The 27,694-nt window shown below is 41.8% G+C and overlaps 1 protein-coding gene and 1 non-coding gene across 8 annotated transcripts in view; one reads left to right on the top strand and one right to left on the bottom strand.

The window, feature by feature from the left end:
* The window catches only part of lingo2 (leucine rich repeat and Ig domain containing 2), a 933,051-nt gene that overhangs the window by 145,210 nt on the left and 760,147 nt on the right, over positions 1-27,694 (top strand). The gene's annotated exons all lie outside the window — the stretch shown is intronic.
* Positions 19,587-19,690, bottom strand: LOC125451365 (U6 spliceosomal RNA). The gene has a single exon (XR_007247281.1). It is a non-coding gene; the product is annotated as a U6 spliceosomal RNA (small nuclear RNA).

Here is a 27,694-nt window from a genome sequence, read left to right as displayed (position 1 = left end):
CAAACCTTGATCCCCGACAAATCAAGAACCGATCTGTCTGTAAAGACAATCATTTACTTGGTCTCTTGGCTTCCACAGCCTCTGCGCCAATACGTTCCACAGATTAACAACCATCTGGCTGAAGAAATTCCTCCTCATCTGAATTCCAAAGGGTCGTCCCTTCACTTCAAGTCTCTCCTAGTAGTGGAAACATCTTCTCCATGTCAACTTATCAAGGCCTTTCAGTATTCTGTGAGTTTCAATGAGATCCTCCATCATCCTTCTAAACTCCATCGAATACAGACACAGGGTGCTCAACTGCTCTTTATATGACAATGCTTCATCCTTGGGATCATCTAGTAAACTTGCTCTGGATTCTGTCCAACACCACCACATCCTTCCTTAGATACGTCTCACACAAATGGAAATGTTCTCATTTTACTGTTTCTAAAAAAAAACTGACATTTTTATCCATAAAGTAACAGTAGTGACACCCTAAAAGTTTTATTTTTTGTGTTACAAAGCACTTAGGGCTGTGAAAGCATTATGTAACATCAAGGGTTTTTTTGCCATATTGTTAGCTGTATTGTTGAAATGTGCAGCACCTGCTGGCACAGCACAGAAATCACCCTCATGTGGTGTACCTTTTACACATGCAAAATAAAGCATTGGGAGGGACTTAGAGTGCTCAGCTGTTCTGGTACCCTCCCACTATATCTCCAGCAGGAATTGAAGAATAGATTGGAAAGGAGAACAGGATTCAGATGGACGGGGTCCATGCCTTCAAGGAGTCTTTTCAGAACGTCCTAATGGATGAAGCTTCTGCCTGCAACTCAGAAGGTATTGACGTGAGCGGCAGAGGGGGAGGGATGGGATTGGTTGCATTGGGAGCTGCAACCAGGGGGATGAAGGGGTGCAGAACTCTGAATATCAAAATTTGCTCCCAAAAATCTTTAGGAGGAATTTAGAGGATGACTGGATGGTCAGCGTTCTTATAGTAGGGCTGGCCATCACCTTCTGGGCCTATCATTTATATGCTTATTGGCAGTCTCTGTGCAAACTGGGTGCAGCACTAATATGTGAACCCACGCCAGACCTTCCAGTAAGGTTACTTTCACTGACCCTACAAGCTCCAGCAGTCAGCACATTTTCTCAGCCTGAGTCTTAATTGCTAGTCTGTCTTCCTCTTGTAAAAATTGATAGGCCTGCAGCTGTATTTTGTGATTTCATTTCAGATTTCCAGTATGAGAAACACCTTCCTCTTTTGTAAGCATACAAAGTAAAATGTTAAACTCTTAACACAAATCTCTTGTTGATTCCTGTTGTATGATTTTACCCACAAATCCAGACGCCTAAATATTCTCTAAATTGCTCGATAAAGAGAGCAGATCAATATTTGCAAATAATTTACCATTCTGTGTGTTAAGCTAATGTCTGTCTCATGCACATCCAGTCCTTCGGGCATTTAGGATTCCTGCTCTTTTACCTTACCTGAGCCAATCAGAATAAAATAAACACTGGAGGCAGGTGCAGTACATGTTAAGTAACTCAGGCAAATGTAATGTCGTTAAATTGAGCTTTAACAGCCTTTACAAGTGGATCTGTGGTTCTATGAAATGTACAAATGTCAGTGACTCCTTTGATATCCCTTTGCAAAAACTTTAGAGAGCACACTGAGTGAAGACTAGCAAATATTTTTAAAGAAGGAGTCATAATTAACTTTCATTTAGTACACACTCAATGCACAAATATTAATTACACCTCCTTCACTTAAGTCTCTGACTAATCAAAATAATTGCATGCTCTCTGTCTACTAGAACTACTTAACAGTGACTACTCTGCAGAAGTGGCTAATTGATTGTGAATCACAATAGAACTACTCAATAACACAGCTTTGACTTGATATTCTGCCATGGTACTGTTACGGTATACATTCCTAATGCATATTGTAAATTGAACATTACTTGAAAGAACTTGTGCTGAGTGTATTAAGCAACTCAAGAACTCTTTCCACGTTAAGAATGCTGAGTGAGTGTCTTCTCTTAGCTGTTTTGGCCAATAGTTTTGTCTCAATCAAAAGTTCAAGTTCACAAAAACAGGCTCTCTAACTAGATCACATTGCTATTTGTATGCAGACTAGCTACTGTATGTCCTTTTTTAAAAATAGCAATAATTTGCACATTTCAATACTTCACTGGTTTTAAAGTGCTTTAAAGCGATGATGTGGCACTGGGAGGTGCTATATCAATGCCAGATCATTCTTTCTTTCCTGAATATGAAGCATGAGAGTGGCTTCTGGATTTTTGGGAGAATTGATGACGGCATGAAATTCAACCATGGCCTGGTGTGGAGTCATAAGCATTCTCTGGAATCACAAAACATAGATATCAAACTCCCAACTCAGTTCTTCTTTTTAAAAAATACTTGCATTTACATAGTGCTATTAAAACTACAGTGCTTCCCAAAAAGCTTTATAACCATTAAGGTACTTCTTGAAATGTTCTAAGGTTTAAAAAAAATAGCTTGGATGAAGAAAACAAGTGTAACATTAAGATAACAAGGTGTAGAGCTGGATGAATACAGCAGGCCAAGCAGCATCAGAAGAGCAGGAAGGCTGAGGTTTTGGGTCTAGACCCCCCTTCAGAAAATGCATTTTCTGAGAAGGGTTTAGGCCCGAAATGTCAGCCTTCCTGCTCCTCTGACGCTGCTTGGCCTGCTGTGTTCATCCACCTCTATACCTTGTTATCTCAGATTCTCTAGCATCTGCAGTTCCTGCTATCTATGAAGCAAATGTAACATTTCCAGGTTTTGCTAATGACACAAAACTGGAATTGACAGTTGAAGATTAAATGAGTCTTCAGGAAGATCTAAATAAGTTGAGTGTGCGCATGGTTGATTCAGTATAACGTGTAAACGCGAAGCTATAACTTGGCTGTGAAAAAGTTAAGGCAAAATATTATTTTAATAGTGATATGTTGTACAATGTGGATGTCCTACATCAGTGAATGAAAGTGGACAGGCAGGTGCAGAAAGCAATTAAGAAGGAAGGGAAATGGGTATATGTTGGCCTTTGTTGCAATAGAATTTGAGTTCAGAAGGAGGGATGTCTTACTGCAGTTATCCCAAACCCTGTTAAAATCACATCTGCAGTATTGTGGGTATTTTTGGCCTCCCTACCTAAGAGAGGATACACTTGACAGAGAGGGAGCATGTTAAATGTTTGAGGCTGATGTGTTGGTAGGGCTGTCGTATGAAGAGAAATTAGTTTAACTGGGCTTGTATTCACCTGAGTTCAGAAGAATGAGAAGAGATCTGATTGAGATGCATTCAATCCGGGGCAGATGCAGGAAGGATAATTTCTGTGGTTGCAGAGTTGAGCAGCAGATGTTACAGGCTCAGCCACAGGGTGGGCTATTTAGGACTGAGATGAGGAAACATTTTTTTCCACTCAGGGAGTGGTGAGCTTTTGGAAGTTGCTACTACAGAAGGCTGTGGAGTTTGGGTCACTGAGTATTTGCAAGAAAGAGACTGACAAATTTATAGATTTTAAAAGCATCAAGGAATTTGAAGACATTGAAATGGAGAATTAGCCATGATCATTATGATTAGCATAGCAAGCTCAAAGGACCAAATGGCACCTGCTTCTCGTTTCCAAGTTTCTAATGTAGAGTGGCTTACTTGAACAAAACAAGATGCCACTAATCGCATTGAACATCACGATCAACTCATCTGTTTATGATAAAGGACTTTGTGGGAAGTTCCCCATTGTATGCTAACTGTTCCCCTTTGCCTGACATCAACTAAAAAGAAGGAAGTAAAATTTGGCCACAGTCTGCCTAATGGATTCATCGAGCACTTTACTTCAAACTCACCATGGAGTTGATCTAAGCTGTTTGATATCAGTCCACAATTGTCATTATAAATGCATTCCTAGAAAGAGAACAAAGTTAATTTTTTTTCTCTCTTTTACCACGTTGCCCACCCGCGCCCCCCCCCCCCCCCCCCCCCCCCCCCCCCCCCGCAGCCTCCAATACTTGATGCTTTATAAGAGCCTAGCTTCAGGATGACAAACTTTAAAAATGGGAGATGTTCACAATCTGCTATCAAAAGGGCAGAATAAACCAAACTAAACTAATTAGGATGGACAGTTCTGGAGTGGGCGAAAGGTTTTACATTCACAGTTTAAGCTCCAGAATCTTGCCGTTGCTTCCATAATCTCTCTCTTTATGAGTAAAGAGTTGCATACAATTCTAAATTAGAATAATGGGTGTTGTGTTCAAAAAAGATCATGATGTCCATTAAATGGTCTAAAATAATACATTTTCATTTCAAATCAGACAGAAGTGTCTTTCAAAAACTAAAACAAAATCTTCATCTGCTGGGAATCTGGAATAAGAACTGAAAATGTCACAAGTACTCAGCATGTCAGACAATATCTGTGGAGATAAACAAAATTCACATTTCAGTTCAATGACTTTTCATGTTAATCCTACTGCTTGGACTCCTGTAATGGGCTTGTAAATTTTGCACTTAACATTAGGGTCTGTCGTCTGAGAGAAAAAGGTGTGTGATAAAGGGTCTCGGCCAGAAATGTCAGCTTTCCTGCTTCTAAGATTCTACTTGGCTTGCTGTGTTCGTCCAGCTCTACACCTTGTTATCTGTGATGGTAATTTTTTTCCCAAATGGTAACAGTACGAAAGTGCATTTCAGAAACTAATAACAAATGCTGCTGCTTTTCATTAATATTTTAATACGATATGGAAACTTGAATGTTTAATCTGTAGAGTTCACTAGTTCAAAATGCACAAATAGATAGGTTAACTTTCCTTTGTTATGGAAATTTAACTCAATAGAGAGCATAAAATATATAACACCAATGTGATTAATGAGTCAATTTTGACTGAGCTACAGAGAATCCTGTTATGTACATTAGGCAATGACCTTGTCAATCGTTGCATTCTACTTCATTTTGTCTGAGGTGAACTCTCCCCAAGAAGCTTTGAAAGCTTTAACTCCTCTTCTTCCTTGTCAAGTATTTAATTTTTCAGTCACAAGCTAAACGCTAATGAGCAAATGCTGCTGAGAGAAGGGGGAAGTGCAGTCACATACAAGCACTGCAGGGTATCAGCTTTCAGACATTTATATTACTGATGGAGGTGTTTATCAAAGTGCTCTGTGCATCTAAATTGGGGTTTCTTAAAATTCAAAGGCCAAGTATAATGTTTGGTGATGACAATGATGAACAAAATAGAACCTGCACCGTGGAGGGAGTTGATTTTCTGTTTACCCTACAAAGCCAGAGTGGGCAAACATTACACCAAGACACATCAGAGATAATGGGAACTGCAGATGCTGGAGAATTCCAAGATAATAAAATGAGAGGCTGGATGAACACAGCAGGCCAAGCAGCATCTCAGGAGCACAAAAGCTGACGTTTCGGGCCTAGACCCTTCATCAGAGAGGGGGATGGGGAGAGGGAACTGGAATAAATAGGGAGAGAGGGGGAGGCGGACTGAAGATGGAGAGTAAAGAAGATAGGTGGAGAGAGTATAGGTGGGGAGGTAGGGAGGGGAGATAGGTCAGTCCAGGGAAGACGGACAGGTCAAGGAGGTGGGATGCGGTTAGTAGGTAGCTGGGTGTGCAGCTTGGGGGTGGAGGAAGGGATGGGTGAGAGGAAGAACCGGTTAGGGAGGCAGAGACAGGTTGGACTGGTTTTGGCATGCAGTAGGTGATGGGGGGCGGGGGGGGGGGGGGAAGAGCTGGGCTGGTTGTGTGGTGCAGTGGGGGGAGGGACGAACTGGGCTGGTTTAGGGGATGCAGTAGGGGAAGGGGAGATTTTGAAACTGGTGAAGTCCACATTGATACAATAGGCTGCAGGTTCCCAGGCGGAATATGAGTTGCTGTTCCTGCAACCTTCGGGTGGCATCATTGTGGCAAGTGCAGGAGGCCCATGATGGACATGTCATTCAGAGAATGGGGAGGGGGAGTGGAAATGGTTTGCGACTGGGGAGGTGCAGTTGTTTGTTGCGAACTGAGCGGGAGGTGTTCTGCAAAAGCGGTCTCCAAGCCTCCGCTTGGTTTCCCCAATGTAGAGGAAGCCGCACCGGGTACAATGGATGCAGTATACCACATTGGCAGATGTGCAGGTGAACCTCTGCTTAATGTGGAATGTCATCTTGGGGCCTCGGATAGGGGTGAGGGAGGAGGTGTGGGGGCAAGTGTAGCATTTCCTGCGGTTGCAGGGGGAAGGTGCCGGGTGTGGTGGGGTTGGAGGGCAGTGTGGAGCGAACAAGGGAGTCACGGAGAGAGCGGTCTCTCCGGAAAGCAGACAGGTGTGGGGATGGAAAAATGTCTTGGGTGGTGGGGTCGGATTGTAAATGGCGGAAGTGTCGGAGGATGATGCGTTGTATCCGGAGGTTGGTAGGGTGGTGTGTGAGAACGAGGGGGATCCTCTTAGGGCGGGTTGTGGCGGGGGCGGGGTGTGAGGGATGTGTTGCGGGAAAATACGGGAGACGCGGTCAAGGGCGTTCTCGATCACTGTGGGGGGAAAGTTGCGGTCCTTAAAGAACTTGGACATCTGGGACCCGCACATCCCAGATGTCCAAGTTCTTTAAGGACCGCAACTTTCCCCCCACAGTGATCCGAGAACGCCCTTGACCGCGTCTCCCGTATTTCCCGCAACACATCCCTCACACCCCGCCCCCGCCACAACCGCCCTAAGAGGATCCCCTCGTTCTCACACACCACCCTACCAACCTCCGGATACAACACATCATCCTCCGACACTTTCGTCATTTACAATCCGACCCCACCACGCAAGACATTTTTCCATTCCCACCCCTGTCTGTTTTCCGAGAGACCACTCTCTCCGTGACTCTGCCAATGTAGTATACTGCATCCATTCTACCCGGTGCGGCTTCCTCTACATTGGGGAAACCAAGCGGAGGCTTGGAGACCGCTTTGCAGAACACCTCCGCTCAGTTCGCAACAAACAACTGCACCTCCCAGTCGCAAACCATTTCCACTCCCCCTCCCATTCTCTGAATGACATGTCCATCATGGGCCTCCTGCACTGCCACAATGATGCCACCCGAAGGTGTGCAGGAACAGCAACTCATATTCCGCCTGGGAACCCTGCAGCCTAATTGTATCAATGTGGACTTCACCAGTTTCAAAATCTCCCCTTCCCCTACTGCATCCCTAAACCAGCCCAGTTTCGTCCCCTCCCCCCACTGCACCACACAACCAGCCCAGCTCTTCCACCCCGACCCACTGCATCCCAAAACCAGTCCAACCCTGTCTCTGCCTCCCTAACCGGTTCTTCCTCTCACCCATCCCTTCCTCCACCCCAAACCGCACCCCCATCTACCTACTAACCTCATCCCACCTCCTTGACCTGTCCGACTTCCCTGGACTGACCTATCCCCTCCCTACCTCCCCACCTATACTCTCTCCACCTATCTTCTTTACACTCCATCTTCGGTCCGCCTCCCCCTCTCTCCCTATTTATTCCAGTTCCCTCACCCCATCCCCTCTCTGATGAAGGGTCTAGGCCCGAAACGTCAGCTTTTGTGCTCCTGAGATGCTGCTTGGCCTGCATGTGTTCATCCAGCCTCACATTTTATACACCAAGACACATGTCTATTTTATTTCTACTATTGGCACCCAACCAAAATACGAATACTATTTCCCAGACTGGATCCAAAAAAAAAAGAAGTGATGGCAAAATGCATCTTTAGAGTTTTCTGATAGCTTAACAAAAATGGACTGCATTGCATGGTACAGACTTCTATGGATATGGAGGGTTCATGTTTCATTGCAGGCTGGATGGCAGCATAAATGCTATCAGTAATCTCTGCTTCTGGTTAGGAAGGGAAAGGGTATTTGTTTTCCCTACATTTGATTACTCTTTAGTAACTACTACCGATTTTAAAAATGTGCCCATGCATGGATGAAGACTAGGTGTAAGACTTTTCTCTGTGTGAAGGACCCTATGATAAAACAGCCCAATAAACTCATGAAGGCTCACTTTTACTCCAATCATTTGTCACATGCAACACCAGTTTCAGATCCTGCCTGATTTTCATCTCCATGTTAGTTTAAAATTGTCAACACCCTTTTTCACCACTGCTTGAATTACAGGTGGCAACCAGTGCTGGAACCTTAAGATCAAGGCTGGGAAGGTGAGGGAATTCATCTTATAATCTCTGAAACCTTGGATAAATCACCCTTCAGGAAATATGTAATGGCATATACCTACACTCTGCAAGCTTGAAGTACGTTTACATGATAAATTACAATCCAAATATGATGGAAACATGAAGAAATTTGTTTGTGTCATGCCAGTTTGGCTGGATATTATAGACAGATTGTGGATTTTAAATCCAATCTTTTCCTGTGTTATTACTGTAAACCCATAAGCAGAATATGATTTAATTTTTCTCTGCCTTCATTTTTAAAGTATAAGGGTGCATTACTCCTACTCCCTCCATTGGTTGACTCAAACTTTGCAAGAACCTCAATAGCATTTAAACCAGAATATTTTGTGATAAAAGATAAATGACCAAGGGTTATTGCCGTTAGTTTTAACATGGAGGCCAAAATTCCTCAGAGTGGAGTGAACTGTTTGAAATTGCTTTGTGGCTAGCTCTGTGGCATCCCCTCCTTTTCCCTTGGAGCCACTTGGAACCCTGATGGCTTTATGGGTCTCTTTGTGCCTCGTTTATTTCTTCAGGTTCTTCCATTGACCCTGTTTTACTTCCTCTTGTTCTGTAGTGACTCAGTCTCCCTTGTGGTACTTACCAGCCTGAGCCTTTTAGGGTTTCAACAATTAGCTTGCTTACCAAGTCATTCCTGAGTTGGAACTCTATCCCCACTACCAGTCGCTCAGGGACAATTCCTACTATCAAGACTCAAACACACTGTAGGTAAACGTAGTGGAAGGGAACAGATATACAACATCCACCCATTTCACTGATCTGACCCTTGGCTTTCAAAGCAGACACGGGTTGGGGAGGGAGTTTTAGATCCCTCTCTGACAATAGGAATTACCTTTAGAGGGTGATGGTTCAGGGACACTCTTCTTGGAAGGATAACATTCCTGCAGTTTTCGGAGCATTTGCTGGAGTGAACCGCTTGACTGACAAGCTCTACTGAGGAGTTAGATTCTATAGCAAGGATCCCTGTCTGTTCAGATGCACTCCTTGCTTGGGATGTTCCAGCGATTGTGCACCATTCATCTCAGCCTTCCTTTCAAACTCTAGCTCTCAGACATGGTGTGGCCGATTTAGTAACAGGGGATTTGTCAGCTAAGGCTCGAGGACTGGGGCTGTTAATCTGGTTCAATCAGGGAATTTATATTCTATGAAGTCCACCTGGCTGACCTCATTATAATCACTGCACAGAAGACATTGAACGATTAGCAGAAGAAAAAGAAGCAACAGGAAGTTAGACTTTACCAGTGTCATTTATGCTCCCCATCAACCAGTCTGGATCTCTTTTTATCCAGCTCATATATCCCTTTTTTCTTTTTTATATCGCACTTATTTTCAGGATTTAAGCCTCCTTTCGATCTCTGTCTCCATTTTTCTCTCTCTCTGTCCATCACTGTCTGTCTACCTGCCTGTCTGTCTGTCTTGCTCACTCGCTCTCTAATTTCTAAGCTGTATTTTTAGCATTTCAGACTGGCATTGGGTGACTGGATATTGATTAATTTTTGTTTCTAGTTCCTCATCTGCTTGTTCTAATTGTGGGTTGATAACTCAGTGCTCAGCCAACACTTCAAGGACTTCCGTCTTTTAACCTGCTGAGACATTTCACCTGTAATTCCTAGTTACGGTTTTTAGCTAGTCTGTGGCCAACTTGCGCTGATGTTATGGTGGGTTAACTGTCCTGTTCTGTGAATGCAATAAATCAAAATAAGCAGTTTTCTAATGTTGGCATAGGAAGTTATTATCGTGGCCATGAAGTTTATAGATCATTTGAGCTATGGAAATTTCCCCTTTCAGTTTCCAATCCGCTTATGTTGGCATATTTCCATCCATACACTTTTCTCAGACTTTGTATCAAATTTTTGAGTCATTTTATTTATTCCAATCAGAAGCCAGAGTCCCTAATTCCTGTTACAAGCAGATTGCTTTTGAAACTTGCAATCTCCCTCCCTGTTTTCACCACGTTTTGAAGTAAATTGTCATTTTGTTTCCTCTTTCATTTGAACAGTGAGGGCTTATTTCTCGAACTGTTTCTAGTGGGGTCTGATTTTGCAAGCACTGCAACAAATCAGTGGCAAAATTAAGTCAGTAGTTGGGTTAATTTCATGCACTTGTATGTAAAAGGATGATTTGCACCACAGGCACAGGTACAAACGTACAGAGATAGAATTGAAAAGGATGAAGAGTTTGTTCAATTATTACTAACTTATGTTCAAAAAGAAACAGTCGGGAGATACCAATTCAATAATGTCTTTGCTTTGAAGATGATGTCCAAATGTTCAAGGATTGGATTTATCAGTCAGGATTTTCTTGGTGGGAATGTTGATTGTTGAGTTAGTATTTGAGTTGTAAGCAGTTTCTTCTCTCTCAAAATCTGTTCAGAAGTCATCTGAAGATATTTTGCTTGAATGTAACTGCTGCTTTGCTGAGTCAATGAAAGAAAATTCTATTTACAGAGATAGCCAGATACAGGTCAGTGGCTCCCTTTGCATACAGAGGAATTATCTGTTATAGTTCAGAGATAGGAGTGTCTGTTGTCAATAGATGTTGCATGGAGTGGTACTAGCCTATATGCTGCATACTATTTCAAAAATGCATAGTTAAGAAGTTGTTTGACCTAAATACGATATGAGTTATGTCAAAGCCTCCTGGGATGGGGGGAGTTGTGAGGAGAAGCAGATACCATTGAGACAAAGTCCTGCATTACAGATCGGTAACCATAGTCCATTCCATAAAGTGGAAAATCATGAGTATGCCTTCTCATTGGACGGATGTAATAGTTATGTATTAGAGATAGTAGGAACTGCAGATGCAGGGGAATCTGAGATAACAGATCTCGAGCTGGATGAACACAGCAGGCCAAGCAGCATCTGAAGAAGGTTTTAGGCCCGAAACATCAGCTTTCCTGCTCCTCTGATGCTGCTTGGCCTGCTGTGTTCATCCAGCTCTACACCTTGTTAACTCATATTATGTATTGTTTTCTTTCATTGAAATCAGTTATGCAGCCACTGATAGCACAATTGTCTTGGCAGTAAGAGTGAAAATTCAATTCATCATTGTGGAGTTGAAGACCAGCCTCCGTAATGTTTGCCTATGAAACTGTCATCAGTTGTCGTAAAACCTCATCTGGCAATCTGTTGTACTTCAGGGAAGAATTTGCCATCCTACAATGACCTAACATTTGACTACAACGCCATAACAATTTGCTTAACACTTAACTAACCTCTGAAGTGGCCTAGTCACTTAGTTCAAGGACATAGGGATGGGTAATAAATGCTAGACTTGCTATGCTGCCCACATTCCATAAAATAATAAGTTGATTTTTGAGTTTAACATTGTGCGGAATTGATCACACTTTTCTGTCTTTCATTGGCTGTAAAGTGTCTTAGAATGCCCTGTGGTATACTGTATCAATGCAAATTCATTTCTTCCTTAATATATAGAATTGCTGGACCTTTTGACTTTTAAGCAACATTATTGACAGGATCAGCTGTAGTGTTGCCGGGGCTATAAACTCTCTGTGGAATAACGAAAGGTAAAATCAACTACAGTCTAGGTTTAATACATTCTACATTTAGAAAACATGTAGCTAATTTGCACACAGCAATAAACAAAAATAACATGTCATACTGACTTGATTCGAATTCCTCCATCAGAGAAAATAGGTTTTCTTACCTTGTCTTACTATGCTTTGTTTATCATTTCAAACATCATAAACGAACCTTCGATCTTTTATATTTAGGAATTGGAAGCCATGTTTATGTAACTTGTTCTCACATTTAACCATTCAACCCAGACATAATTATGGCGGAAATGTGGTGATCAGATCTGAAGTCTGAACTTGCCTCTCGTCAACAAGGAAAAATTACACCACTTTATACGGAAGCCCCTTAGATAATGTTAACATTCAATTAACTTTGATAATTGCTTTCTGTGACCATCTACACGGACACCAAAATCTATTTGCTTCTCTACAGTTCTAGTTTCTTATCCATCAGAAAGATTTGTCTTTCTCTGATCTGAAGTGCATTCACTCCCTCTTGACTATATTTAACTGCACTTAATTTTAGTTAGCGTAACTATTCTCACAGATGAAGAATCCACAGGTAGAATGGGTGACCACAAGGCAGAGTAAGAGGGCTAGGCAGGCAGGCCAGGAATCCCCTTAGATTATTCTCCTGGGAAGCAGATTTAGTGCTTTGGATACTGTTCAGGGAATGGCCTTTCAGGGTAAATGAGCCAAGAGTCAAATTTGTGGCACGACAGTTAGCTCTGCTGCATGGAGGAGGAGCAAAATGTATGGAAATGCAGTCATCACAAGGATTAATTTAGAAGGGGAATAGATAGATATTTCTGTGGCTGCAATCAAGACTCCAGGAAGGCATGCTGCCTCCCTGGTGCTTGGGTACAGGATGTCTCAAAGCACTACAGGATATCCTGGTGGCAGATGGCGACCGGTATTGTACCTTTGTATGTACAATAAAAGGGATGAGGTCCTAAAAGCAGAATATAGGGAGTTAGGAAGCAAACTTAAAAGAACCTTGAAGGAAGTGATCTCCGTTTTATTACTAGTACCACATAGAGTAGAAATGGCATGTACTGAATGAACACGTGAGAGGGAGAGCTTCAGATTTCTGGGGCACTGAGTCTAGTTCTGAAGGTGGTGGGACCAGTACAGACTGGATGGGTAAACCTAGGTAGAACCCTAGTGGGGAGCATTTGCTAGTGTGGTTGGGGAGGATTTAAAATAAATTGGCAGGGGAATGGGAACTCACCCAGTGTCGGAGAAAGGAATATAAAAGATGAGACTGAATGGCAAATAAAGGCAATAAGTGACAGATAGAAGAATCAAATGCCAAAATCAAACAGGGCCACAGGGAAAAAAAAAATTGGGAATGGGAGAAGGAATGTTAAAAAGATAGGCTTTAAGACTTTATGCCTGAATGCAAGGAATGTTTGAAATAAAAATTGAATTAACTACACAAATAGATGTATGATATATTGGGATTATGAAAACATGGCTGCAGAGATGGGAACTGAACATCCAGGATATTCAGTATTTAGGAAGGACAGACAAAAAAAAGAAGCAGTGGAGCGACATTACTGGTTAGAGATGACATAAATGCAAAATTGAGAAAGACACCAGCTCGGACAATACAGAATCTGTAAGGGTAGAATTGAGAAATACTAAACGGACAAAAGCCATTAGTGGGGATGGTATATAAAACACCAAACTGTTGTAGAATACTTGGAATGACATTAAACAGGCGATTAGAACTGCATGCAATAAAGGGGCATCTGAAATTAATGTGACTTTTTAATCTGCATGTAGATTGGGAGAATAAGTTAATAATAATAAGAGAGGAGGAATTCCTAGGATACATACGTGATGGTTTTCTGGACCAGTACATTGAGGAACTAACCAGAGAATGGACCATTTTAGATTCAGTGCAATGAGGAAGATATTGTGTCGTTGTGAGAGACCCCTTGGGGTATGCGAATGTAATATGATAGGATGCTTAATCAAGATGGAGAGCATGGTAGTTGATTCTGAAAGTAGGGTCCTGAATTTTAAGAAGGGAAACTACAATGGTATGAGGTATGTGTTAACTATGATGGATTGGGAAATGCTACTGAAAGGAATGATAGTGGACAGATAATGGCAAACATTCTGAGAATGAATGAGTGAACTACAAAAATTGTTTAAATGCAAGGGGAACTGGAGATAGCATTAGATACAAAAAAACCATACAAATTGGCAGGAAAGAAAAATAGACCTGAGGGTTCAAAACAATCCAGAAGTCAGCAAAGGAGGGCAAAGGGACTGATTTAAGAAGGAGAAATAGAGTATGAGAGTCAGCTTGCACAGAACTTAAGCTTCCATTGGTAGGAGAGATTAGGACCCAAGGGCACAGCCTTAGAAAAAAGGGAATGCCATTTAGAACGGAGATAAGGAGAAACCTCTTCTTGTAGACAGTGGTGAATCTATGGAATTCACTGCTACAGAAGGCTGTGGAGGCCTGGTCATTGAGTGCATTTAAGACTGAGATAGATAGGCTCTTGATTATCAAGGAAATCAAGAGTTATGGGAGAATGGGGTTGAGGAACTTTTCAGCCATGATTGAATGGTGGAGCAGACTCGATGGGCTGAATGTCCTCATTTCTGCTCCTGTGTTTTATGGTCTTATAATTTGGACAGGCTGAGCAAGTGTTGTACATGGCAGAGGTTGTATAATTTGGATAAACGTGAGGCTATCCGCTTCGGGAGGGGGGAAACAAATAGAAAGGCAGATTATTATTTGGCTAAGAATTTAGAGAGAGAAATGTTCAACTAGATCTGGGTGTACTCGTGGACCAGTTGCTGAAAGTGAGTGTTCAGGTGGAGCAGGCAATAAAGAAGGCAAAATTTATGTTGGACTTCATCGTGAGAGAATGCAAGTACAGTGTCTTGCTGCAATTGTGCAGGGCATTGGTAAGGACACAACTGGAATATTGTGTGCAGTTTTATCTAATGAAGTATGTTCTTTGTCGAGAGACAGTCCAGCAAAGGTTTATCAGTGATTCTTGGGATGGAAGGACTGACATATGAGGAGAGAGATTGAAGCAATTAGGATTTTATTCACCTGGAATTTGGAAGCTGAGGGGTGATCTCATAGAAACCTATAAAATTCTGTCAGGACTAATGACAGGTTAGATACAGGAAGGAAGTTCCTGGTGTTGGGGAATTCCAGAGCCAGTTTAAGGAGAAGTGGTAAATCTTTTATGACTGTGATGATAAATTTATTAACCCAGCGGATGGTGAGCCTGTGGAATTCATTACCACAGAAGGTGGTTGAGGCTAAGACAGTGTTTTTAAAACAGGAGGTAGATGTGCAATTATAGTTAAAGGGATCTAGGGATATGGGAGAAAGTGAGATAGAGTATTGAGTCATGGACACTTTGAATGGCAGGGCAGGATTGAGGAGTCGAATGGCCTGCTGCTGCTCGTATCTTCTGTGTCTCTGTGCTTCATAAGGCGATAACATTCTTAGCCACAAATAGTGGAAATACAAAAGGTACAGTGTGATGAAAATTGTATGTGATATCTATACATATTAATTTTAGAGGCACCATTTTAAAATAAAGGCAGATTGCTTTACTTTTATAAAGGGTTTAGAAAAAACTAGGTCTGACAGTCCTCCCAGGAAACATAACCTAATACAGGATAGCAAAGTGTGAAGTTGGATGAACACAGCAGGCCAAACAGCATCTTAGGAGCACAAAAGCTGACATTTATGCTCCTCTGATACTGCTTGGCCTGCTGTGTTCATCCAGCTCCACATTTTGTTATCTCGGATTCTCCAGCATCTGCAATTCCCATTATCTCTGATCACAATTATAGCCTAATACAGTGTCTTTTTGACAGCAGCGACCCTTGGGAGTGATAGTGTAAAATTGTTTGTACTTGCATTTACAACACGATGTTTAAAGTTTGAAATTCATTATCTTGTTTTTGTTTCAAGAGATCAAGGACTGATTTTAACTTAGAAAACTCAGATCGAATGTTTTTGGGCAGTTTGCTTTTGACCCCAGTCAGGTCTCCTTGAAATATAATTCTGTCTTAGAAAAGGAGTATAGAACAATCCAGGGAAAGCACAGTTACCTCAATAAAAAAAAAGTTCTAGTCTGTACAACTTCCAGACCAGGGAATATTGGCTAGAAGTCTACAGGTAAATAAAAGCTAAGAAAGCATGCACGCTCAGTTTGGTATTTGTTTACACAAGAAAACATTGTTGTTTGCAGGAATGATCTGGGTAGAATGAGCTACCTCAAAGTTAAAGATTTATTCGAGAGGGGATATTTCTCTGGATTTGAATTGCTGTAAAATGATTGTTTTGCTGTGTTTTAAAATCTCTAGAGTTAGGTAGCTTGTTTTTTTTGTTGCTTTGTGTTTTGTGTAATGAGCTTTTGTTTCAAAGAAACTCTGCAGCATCATGTGACTATGTTTCAGTGAATCATATTAACAAAAATTTGAAAAAAAAATCAGACCAGATCTCATTCTAATCATACCATCAGATAGGACCAAAGCAATTGGTCTTGTAAATTTATGCATTGTCCCTCTCAATAGTTAGAGCAGCTGACTTCAAAACTTGAGGTATATACATTATTTGTCATAATATTGAGCTAGCTGGAAATGTTAACTTATTTAATGTGTTCATGGGATGCAGTATCATAGGCCTAGCCAACATTTATTGTCCACCCCTGGAGAAGGTCATGGTGAACCACATTCTTGAACTGCAGCAGCCCTTGTGCTGTAGGACCACTCTTAGTGCTGTCATAAAGATTTGACATAGTTACAGTGAAGCAACGGTGTGATAGTTCCATGAGAGGATGGTATGTGACTTGAAAGGTACTCGGCCGAAGGTAATATTCCCATGGATTTGCTGCCCTTGTCCTTCTTGGTATTACAGGCTGTGGGTTTGGAAGGTGCTGTTGGTGGTACCTTGTCTATCTTACGTATTGCTGCTCCTCAGCATTAGTGGTGAAGAGAGTGAGTGTTGAAGGTGATGGATGTGATAATGAACAAGCAGTTCTGGATGGTGTCAAGATTCACGTGTTGCTGGTGCTCTGCTTATCCACATGAATGACAAGTATTCCATCACTCTCCTGGTTTGTCTTATAGATGGTGGACAAGCATTGGAAACATAGGAGGTGAGTTACTTGCCTCAGAATTCCTACCCTTAACATACACTTGTAACCACACAACTTTGATTCCGTTCAGTTTCTAGTCAATGGAGAAGCACAATCCCAGCAAGTTGATAGTGAAAGATTCAGCAATTGAAATGTTATTGGACACCTAAAGGGGCACAGGCTAGATTCTCTTTTGTTGGAGGTGGCCATTCCCTGGCCTTTGTATAGTGTGAATGTTATTCGCCACCTATTTGCCCAAGCCTAGATATTGTTCAGGTCCTGGTGCATTTGCACACGGACTGCTTCATTATGTGAGGAAACACAAATTGCACTGAACATTGTGCAATCAGCATCAAACATCCACATTTCTGATTTTGTAGTGGAGAGAAGACCATTGAAGAAGCAGTTGAAGATGTTTGGGCTTAAGATATTATCCTGAGGAACTCCTACAGAGATGTGAGATGATTGCCTATGAACAGCATGACCATTGTTCTTTGTGCTGTATAAAGCTGCAGCCAGTACAGAGCTTTCCTTCAATTCCCATTGACTCTAGTTATGCTAAGGCTGCTTGTTGCCACAGTCTGTCAAATGCAGCCTGGATTTCAAGGATAGTCACTTTCTCATAATCAGGTTCATGACTTTACCCATGTTTAGATGAAGGCTGTGATGAGGCCAGGACCTGAGTTTTGTCTTGTTCAACCTAAGGTGAGTATCACTTTAGTGAACAGATTATTTCTTTGCAATTGCTACTCAACAGCACTGTCAATGCTCCCTCTTAGCACTTTATATAAGGTAAACTAATGTAGTGGTAATTAATCCAGGTAGGTTTTTCTTTCTTTTGTCTAGAGGGGTACCTAGCCATTTTTCCACCTACAGAGAGCAACCCAGTGTAGGTGGGCAACTTGACTAAGAATTCAGATAGTTCTGGAGTACAAATGTTCAGTACTATTCATGGAATGTTGTCAGAGTCCAAAGACTTTGCAGTATCCAGTGTCTTCAGCCATTTCCTGACATCACATGGAGTGAGTTGGTGGGAAATGTGGTGGCTCAGTGGTTAGTACTGCTGCCTCACAGCGCCAGGGACCCGGGTTCAATCCCGCTCTTGGATGATTGCCTGTGTGGAGTTTGCACATTCTCCCCCTGTGTGCGTGGGTGTCCTCTCAGAGTCCAAAGATGTGCAGGTTAGGTGGATTGGCCTGCTAAATTGCTGATAGAGTCCAGGGATGTGCAAGGTATGTGGATTAGCCATGGGAAATATAGAGTTTCAGGGATGGGGTGGATTTGGGTGAGATGCTCTTCAGAGTGTTGGTGTGAACTCGACGGGCCAAATGGCCTGCTTCCACACTGTAGGGATTCTTTGATCCTCTATGAATCAAGTCAGTTTTAGAATGACATCTGTGATACTGTGGCTTTGAGGAAGCCAAGATAGAACATCCTCTCCGTATGTCTGGTTGAAGATTGTTGCAGATGTTTCAGTCTTGGCTGTTGCACTGATGTGCTGTGCTGTCTGATTATATCAGATGGTAAGAGTTATGGAACCTGCATGTCTAATGAGTAATACTCTAATGAGTGTTGACATTTCTGTTTTAGGTATGGCTGATGTTGCTTCCATGTGCCCTTGCTCAATCTTCATTTGAATCCTTTTTTTTCCAAAATTAACGTATTGGAATTCTCACATTATATCATCACATTATTCAATTTGTCACTTCTTATTTCGGGTCAAATACCAACTTTGAATCAATTTTTCACTAAACTTCTCCCAGGAGTACTTTTGGCATTAAAGTAAATGGATTCAATGAACAGGCTGCAAGAAAAATAAGCTTACAAAAAACTATTACACAAAAAAAATGACGTTTTCACACTATAAGAATTAAGCACAAGAAAAACCTAATATTTTACTGCCATTCTTTTGACAATGTAATACACTTAAACCTGTAACAAGGGATGTGTCAGTTTTGAAGATAAGTTCAGTGCAGGATAACAACTGAGAGAACATTGCATAACATTGTAGCTTTTTGAGCTCTGAAATTGAAATGCTATCAGTTTAAAAATAGATTGAATGCCTTCTGTTGTTAGTCAGTGTGAGGTATCTGTAATAATGGCAGATACTAAAGCTGAAGCCTCTGCATTGAGAAACTGTGAATTTGGAGAATTTTTGTTTTCATTTAACCTATTTTTCTACTCAATCTGTCCAGAAATGTTATTACACACCTCCAGAGCAGGTGGGAGTTGAACCCAAATCTTTCAGTCCAGAGGTAGGGATTCTCCAGCTGTTCCTTAAGAGGGTCCTTGTAGGGTTTTTAGTGTAAAGTCTTAATTAACAACACATTGGCCCAGATATTCCAATGGTCAGATAATTTTAGATAGAGGGGAGTTGCACGTGGGGATCCTGCAGAATACTGGCTAGAATCTCTACAGTGTGGAAGTAGGCCATTCAACCCATCAAGTCCACACCAATCCTCTGACGACCATCCCACCCACCTACCCTATTCCTCTAATTGTATATTTACCATGGCTAATCCTCCTAACCTACACATCCCTGGACACTGTAGGCAATTTATCATGGCTAATTTACCTAAACTGCACTTTTTTGGACTGTGGGGGAAACCGGTGCACCCAGAGGTAACTCACACAGATGCAAGGAGAATGTGCAAGCTTCATACAGACAGTCGCCCGAGGATAGGATCAAACCTGCATCCCTAGCGCTGTGAGGCAGTGGTGCTAACCACTGAGCTACCATGCCGCCTTTATTCATATGTCATCCTTGCACAGGAGCCATGCTAAACTTTTCTGTGTGGTTCCAATTTTAGTATACATGCTGCATTGCAGACTCCAAAGGAATTCCTGGAAATTGAAGGTTCTGCTGGTCAGTTGATCTACAGCTGAAACATTCTGAAAGTATTATTTTAAGTTGCGGAATTTTGAGGGTTCCAATGAAATTAAGCAAATAGTTACACAGGATAGGTTAAATTCTTCAATACGTGATTAAACTCTTGAGTAAGTACTGAGCTGACTCACAACTGAAATCATGACTACCCAAGTATAGCCTCCCCCATCAGTAACACTCTCACCTCACCAGACCCTGACCCAAAACATTACCCTACGTGTGTCACAGACTCAATGTCATGCCCCACCCCTCACCCTAATCAGAGATTGGACCTGACACACTGTCCCTCCCCTTCCATCCCAGTGTCTACCGCTGGACGCAATCTCACCTCCTTCACCACCAGATCTGACTGTCTCATCCTGCCATCAGGCATTGCTGCACCTCTTCTTGCCAGTGGACTAAACCCCAAACCTCACTAAGGACCCACTGTTAGACCTGAAAATCCCAACTATCCTGCTGATGCTATTTTTGGGTTTGTCTGCCAACAGACCTGACACCCACTCCTCCCACCACCAAACCCAGCCACCACCACCACTTCCCTATGACCTGACATCACTTGTTACCACCAAAAATCCCCACTGCTCAAGACTGGAACAGATCTCTGATATCCATTCTGACTGACCTTAAGCAGCCCATACAGCAGGTGTCCTTGTCATATTGTCCTCTGGCACACTGTCATTGATATTCTAACCTCATACCTACCTCAATTGCTGAGTGTTTGAGAGTTGCCTTCAAAATAGCCATCTGTGATTCTGAGTTTCTGTATTTCACATTATGGCAGCTGGCTGGGATGAGGGATGGGGTTTGGCTTACCCCCCACGGTGTCCAACAACTCTTTGTGACCTGTCAGAATGGAGGTATGGCTCCATATTTCTGACCGAGGCTTAATTGAAATCTCCTGACAAAAATGCAGGGCTGTTTTGTTGGACAAAACAGGAAGGAACAGAGTGGCAATTTGCATGAGACTGGAAAATCAAGCACAACATTGCTTCAGTACAGGGCTCAGGATGCACTAAAACACTTGACCACAGCATTCAAGACTGAGGAATGCAGTACAAAAAGTTCCTGTCACTACTGCAGCTGATGAGCGAAAATCCCATTGCAAACATTAAATTTTACTCCTACGGCTGTGAGAGGTTAGGCTCCATGGATTAACGACAGAGCAAGGTCGCAATCTCTGTTGCTATTGATTTTTTTTCCTGACTCTATTCTATGGTTAAAAAGAGCATTACCTTCACCCAGTTGAAACTTTAAATCATTTTCAAATTGTATCAGTAACCCAGAATCACTTCATGCTTCTTTTTAATATTCAGCAAATAATGGGTTGTTCCAGTCTAAAAGTGTTGTGTTTTCAGCCCAGTCACTACAATGGAGTCCATTGTCTCTATTGGGATGTTTCTCAGCCCTTCAAACCTGCTCTGCTATTCAACAAGTTCATTATTGATCTGATTATGGCATGTTCCTGTCTAACTTTGATTACCTTTCACTCCCTTGCTTACCTAATGTCTACCTAACCTTGCCTTACCTTAGTCAAAAAACTCTGCTTCCAGCGTCTTTTTGGAAGAGAGTTCCAAAGATTCATCACCACTCAGATTTTTTTAAAATCCGTATCCCCATTTCTTATCTGTGCTTTGGACACTCTAACCAGTTTTATGTATGAAAAACCCTTTGCTCAGGTGTTCTCATCAATGTCATGGACGAAGGGATGCAGAATTTTTTTTGTGTTTCAACTTGATTTTATTAACACAGCACTCCTTATTCAAAACATCATGTGAGCATTTACCAAATTAGCACAATATTTATTCTCTCCATCCAGCTGTATCTGTCTGTGAGAGGACATACCTGCAATAATCCACATGTGCACGAGCTGGGCTGGTGGATTCCCCTTGCTTCCTGGCTTAAGGCTGGCTCTCTTCCACAGAGAAGGATCTCACTAGTCAGGGTGAATCTTCTTGGCTTGTTGCATGGTCTTCCCGCAAAGAGTCTTGCTGTGAGTCTCCACTGAGATTGGGGTTAAACGTGTGTTTTAATATCCCTCACCAAAATGTTCAGTAGTCTTTGGCAAATTTGGTCATCAGAGGGGTTCATAGGATCGTGCCAACATCCTTCAAAGTCGCCACACAAGCAAAGTGTAAAGTGTACATCAAACACTGGCTTGAAATCAAGGTGCCAGAAAATCTGATCACTATTTCTCCAATATATAACCCTCATGTTGATTGTAACTGGTTTTTCTCCCCCCCGAAACTTCGTAAATTTTTTTAGCTTGATTTCCACTGTTCTCTGCAGCCAATAGCTGCTGGCTGCTGTTTAAATTAGTTTGGCCTGTTTTCTCTCAGGCCCAATTTCTGTGACTGAGGACCAATCTAGGAACCATGACACCTTGACCTTAAATTGACAACCCCTAATTGGTAACCTCTAGTTTTAGCTTCTTTCACGACAGAAACATCCTTTCCACATACAACCCCTCAGGATCTTACAAATTATTGACAAGGGTGGGATTTGAACTTGTTTGTGCAAAGCACAGTAAATTAGAAGCCAATTGCCTTTATGTGTTGGCTGCCTTCTCACATAGTGATTGTGATAGCCAAGAATCAAACAACTACTGGCCAACTGCTTGGAAGTCTGCTTAGTATGCCATAACAGTCAAATGCAACTTTGCCAATTTAAACTGCATTACTGGCCATAAATTATAAGAGAATTTATTGATTTCTATAAAGCACTGATTCTGATATTGCATAACCACTCACATTAAACTTGGTTCTTATTATAGGAGCAAATGTACAAAGTGATCAGCAATGAGGAAATGCGTGATTCCTATCCCAGCATGATATGCCTTATCTACTGCATCCTCAATTGTCTAATTAAATCAGCTTATTCTCAAGCAGCATTCTATGTCACTCTGTTCCAGTCCAACATAATCTGCTAAAAGCATTTCAAGTGGCAACAAATTTGCTAATGCAGCTTTTTCAGTCACACCCCCACTCTTGTATGCAGTGGCGTATGGCTATCTTGGCTCTTTTGAACCAAATAAGTGTTGATTTGAGGGCAGGTGAGAATATTTTCCACCATCAGCGGTCCTGAGTGAGTTTAATGACTAAACCACTAGCAGAATAACTCTGCTTCCTGCAAAATAATGTCAACAGAAGCAACTTCTATTTATAAAGCACTTTTAACAGACAAACCATTTCAGGCTATTGTGTAGGGCACTATTCAGATTGTAAAATAGTCGCTGAGGCAAAGAGGGACAATTTAGGGCAGGTGCTAAAAGCCTTCATCAGAGGCGTAAGTTTTAAAGACCACCTTAAAGCAAGAGAAAATAAAGGAGTTTTGGAACAAAATTCCAGAGTCAAGGCAATTGAAGCCACAACTGCCAATGGTGAAATGATGGAAAGGCATCTTCAATAGTCCATGTGCTTTTCTCTCATTCCCAATGCTTAAGTTGTTTCTTTTTCTTATGCTTGGTCACATAATGTAAAAAGTTATTCATTTGATCATCCATTAATTTTGATAAGGAAAGACATGCCCTAATAATTTCACATTTCTAATCATTCGAATAATTTTATGAATTTACTTGTTATTATAATAAGCAAAAATAATTTATTCCTAGATACATCAGCAAAATTTCTAACTTGGTTTATTGCAGCTGTTGTATGTGTTCTTAAACATTTTCCTAGTGGTGATGTTATCCCTGGTTCTGCTGAAAATACTTGCATTTATTTGATCCCCTTTCCAAACCTGGAATGTACCAAAGTATTTACGTTTTAAAGGCAATCATTGTTATAATATTGCGAGGGCAGTAGGCAATGTATTTGCAATAAGCTCTAACAAACAGTAATTAAACAGTGATCACTGTTGTGACTGAGGTCGGAGGGGAGTGCTACCATTCTAGTTTCACTGCACCATTAGTCACAACAGAAAATAAAAATAGTAGTCTCAGTTACTAAGATGACCAATTAAGTGCCTTATCCATATAAGTTTTTAAATAGCAAGATATATGTATCAGGTTTCTTAACATATACAATTATGAATTTATTATGCAAATAAAGTTTGTGCAATAATGATGCAATAATTAGTGAAAGTATCCAGTCAATAATTTAGAAGTATAAATGCTTGTCCCTCTAAATATTCCTAAAATAGATAGGCGTGAAAAATTTCCATAGAAAACACCATACACGCACATGCGCACATACTCTTCCTGAAAAAAGAGAAAGCAAATTTCTCTGTCAGGATGACTTTTCTGCAGGGGAGAAAACAACTTTGGCTTGAAAGAAAAATGAATATTCTGGAGGCATTGATGTGATGTTCCAAGTCATTCCAAGTCTTGAGGACACAGAATCGAGTCTTGAGATATTTCTTCAATCACTCTTTTGAAAAGAATTAATGAGATTTGCTTTGAACTGTTGCAGATGGTTTACTTGTAAGAAATGTAGGAGATCAGCAAGGCTGCTTGTTCATATCAAACTTTTCTCTCACTCAGCTGTTTCTTTCTAAGCATTCTTACAACTTAAGCAGATAATACATTGATTTTTTTCTTCCCCAATCAATTCAAAACAACCTCAGCAGGATCTACAGCAAAGCGAACTGATCTCAGAATGATTTCTCAGAAGTCTTTTTTTAAAATAAACTCAAGTCCAAGCGGGAATCAGTTGCACTAGAGAGGACACAAGGGAGATTTTCCAGCATGTTGCCTGATCTTGAGCATTTGAGCTTTATGGAAAGATAGGTAGCTAGAAAGATTGAGGTGGGACCTGACAGAGGTACATAAGATTATGAGAGGCTTAGATTATGTGAACAGAAAGACACTTTTCCATTAGTAGAGGAATCAATATCAAGGGGCCTAGATTTAATGCAAAAGGTCAAAGGTGAAGAGAAGAATTGAGAATTTTTTTTCTTGCTGAGAGAGTAGTGGAATTCATTGCCTGAAGGGGTAGTTGAGTCAGAAACTCTTGTAACATTTAAGCAGTATTTACAATTGATTTGCATTGTTAAAGCTTCCAAAGCTATTTGCCAAACGCTGGAAAATAGAATGAGTGTAGTCAAATCTTTGTTGATCGGAGAGACAAGATGGCTGAGTGACCCGCTTCTGTGTTGTTTCTGCCTGAGCCTGAGCCCATTTGAGTTTTCAATAATGTCTTTTCTAGAAACTATTGCAAGCATGTCGGTAAAGCTTGAGCTAAGTCCATTTTCTAAAATTCTTCAGAACTGAAGTCCTCTAAGTTAAGGTAAAAGCTAAAATTCTTGATAACATATAATTTGGTTTTAGTTAGTTGAAGGAGAAAGACTGGGTGGGACAACAGACGTTTACCCCTCTTAATCAAATAATGTCATTGGATCTCCTTAATCCATCTGAAGGTGTGGGCAGGGCCTCAATTTAAGATCTCATTTTAATAGCATCTTCCACAATACAGTACTCATTTAACATTACAGTGAAGTGACAACCGAGACTATAAAATGTGAGGCTGGATGAACACAGCAGGCCAAGCAGCATCTCAGGAGCACAAAAGCTGACGTTTCGGGCCTAGACCCTTCATCAGAGAGGGGGATGGGGTGAGGGATCTGGAATAAATAGGGAGAGAGGGGGAGGCGGACCGAAGATGGAGAGAAAAGAAGATAGGTGGAGAGGAGAGTATAGGTGGGGAGGTGGGGAGGGGATAGGTCAGTCCAGGGAAGATGGACAGGTCAAGGAGGTGGGATGAGGTTAGTAGGTAGGAGATGGGGGTGTGGCTTGGGGTGGGAGGATGGGATGGGTGGGAGGAAGAACAGGTTAGGGAGGCAGAGACAGGTTGGACTGGTTTTGGGATGCAGTGGGTGGAGGGAAAGAGCTGGGCTGGTTGTGTGGTGCAGTGGGGGGAGGGGGCGAACTGGGCTGGTTTAGGGATGCGGTGGGGGAAGGGGAGATATTGAAGCTCGAAAAGTCTACATTGATACCATTAGGCTGCAGGGTTCCCAAGCAGAATATGAGTTGCTGTTCCTGCAACCTTCGGGTGGCATCATTGTGGCACTGCAGGAGGCCCATGATGGACATGCCATCTAAAGAATGGGAGGGGGAGTGGAAATGGTTTGCGACTGGGAGGTGCAGTTGTTTGTCGCGAACTCCCTCCCCCCACTGCACCACACAACCAGCCCAGCTCTTCCCCTCCATCCACTGCATCCCAAAACCCGTCAAACCTGTCTCTGCCTCCCTAACCTGTTCTTCCTCTCACCCATCCCTTCCTCCCACCCCAAGCCGCACCGCCATCTCCTACCTACTAACCTCATCCCACCTCCTTGACCTGTCCGTCTTCCCTGGACTGACCTATCCCCTCCCTACCTCCCCACCTATACTCTCCTCTCCACCTATCTTCTTTTCTCTCCATCTTCGGTCCACCTCCCCCTCTCTCCCTATTTATTCCAGAACCTTCACCCCATCCCCCTCTCTGATGAAGGGTCTAGGCCTGAAACGTCAGCTTTTGTGCTCCTGAGATGCTGCTTGGCCTGCTGTGTTCATCCAGCCTCACATTTTATTATCTTGGATTCTCCAGCATCTGCAGTTCCCATTATCACTGACAACCGAGACTACATGTGTTCAACTCTTTGGAGTAGAGCTCAAACTTTTTGACTCCAAGGGAAGAGTTCTATATCAGAGCCACAGATGATTTATGAATGATAGATGATTTGAACAAAAGAGTTGTGAAGATATGATGATATTATCAATTTGTGTTTAGACAGTTAGAGAATTTCTCTCGGAGAGATTTTTTTAATTTGGGAGATTAAAGTTTCTGTAGATTACTTAATAAATTAGGTTATTCCAGATGTGAAGGGGAAATGGATCATTGTTATTCTTTATTTTCTGATGGTATTTTCTACTCTTGGTGAAGATTTTAATATACATTACCAAAGGACATTATAGCCAATAGCCAATATCCAGTATATGCCCCCATTGAAACAATAGGCTCACAATCAAAATCAAACAACTCAGCAACTTCACAGTGTGTTGAATAAATTACATGAAACTGATGGAAACATGAGAGTAATTTCAAGGCTGTGATCTCATTTCAGGACTCAGATGGTCAAAAACTGTTTCAATTTTTGATTTGTAATGCCTTTGAAAGGCTTAAATTAGATCACTGCCTTGTTATCCCTAGGCTGGCTGACTGTAATTCTCACGATAGAATGAAGACTGAACCATATAAGAGATAACAAGAACTGCAGATGCTGGAGCCAGAGACAACACAGTGCAGAGCTAGAGGAACACAGCAGGTCAGGCAGCATCAGAGGAGCAGGAAAGTTGATGTTTTGGGTCAGGTCCTTTCTTCAGAAAAGGGACCCTTTTCTGAAGAAGTGTCCTGACCCAAAACATCAACTTTCCTGCTTCTTTGATGTTGCCTGACCTTCTGTGCTCCTCCAGCTCCATACTGCATTGTCAACGAATCCTGTAAATTGTTTACGCCATGCAATTTTCTATAAACCATTGGAATGACTACTTTTCAGTTAACAAATTTGCAGATGATACAAAAATGGTGATGTAGTGGACAATGAGAAAGCTCTTTCAGAGCTCAACAGTACCTTGATCAGATAGGCCAATGGGATGAAGAATGGCAGTTGGAGTTTAATTTGGACAAGTACTAGGTGTTGCATTCTGGCAAAGAAAACCAGGGCAGGATTTGCACAGTTAATGGTAGGACCTTGAGTGTGGCCGAACAAAGAGACCTAGGGATGCAGGTTCATGGTTGAAATTGGAGGTGCATGCAGACAGGGTGGTGAAAAAGATGTTTGATATGCTTACTTTCATTGGTTAGTATATTGAATATAGGAGTTGGGACAGTATGTTGCTGTTGTGCAGGACATTGGTGAGGCCATTTTTAGAATACTGTATACAATTCTGATTGCCCTTCTATAGGAAGGAGGTTATCAAACTTGAGAGGATACAGAAATGATTTACAAGGATGTTGCTGGGACATGAGGGGTT

Source organism: Stegostoma tigrinum, chromosome 3 (assembly GCF_030684315.1).
Source record: "Stegostoma tigrinum isolate sSteTig4 chromosome 3, sSteTig4.hap1, whole genome shotgun sequence".
Taxonomy (NCBI): Eukaryota; Metazoa; Chordata; class Chondrichthyes; order Orectolobiformes; family Stegostomatidae; genus Stegostoma; species Stegostoma tigrinum.
Note: the sequence above shows the minus strand (reverse complement) of the source record. Positions and strands in the feature narration are given on the sequence as shown.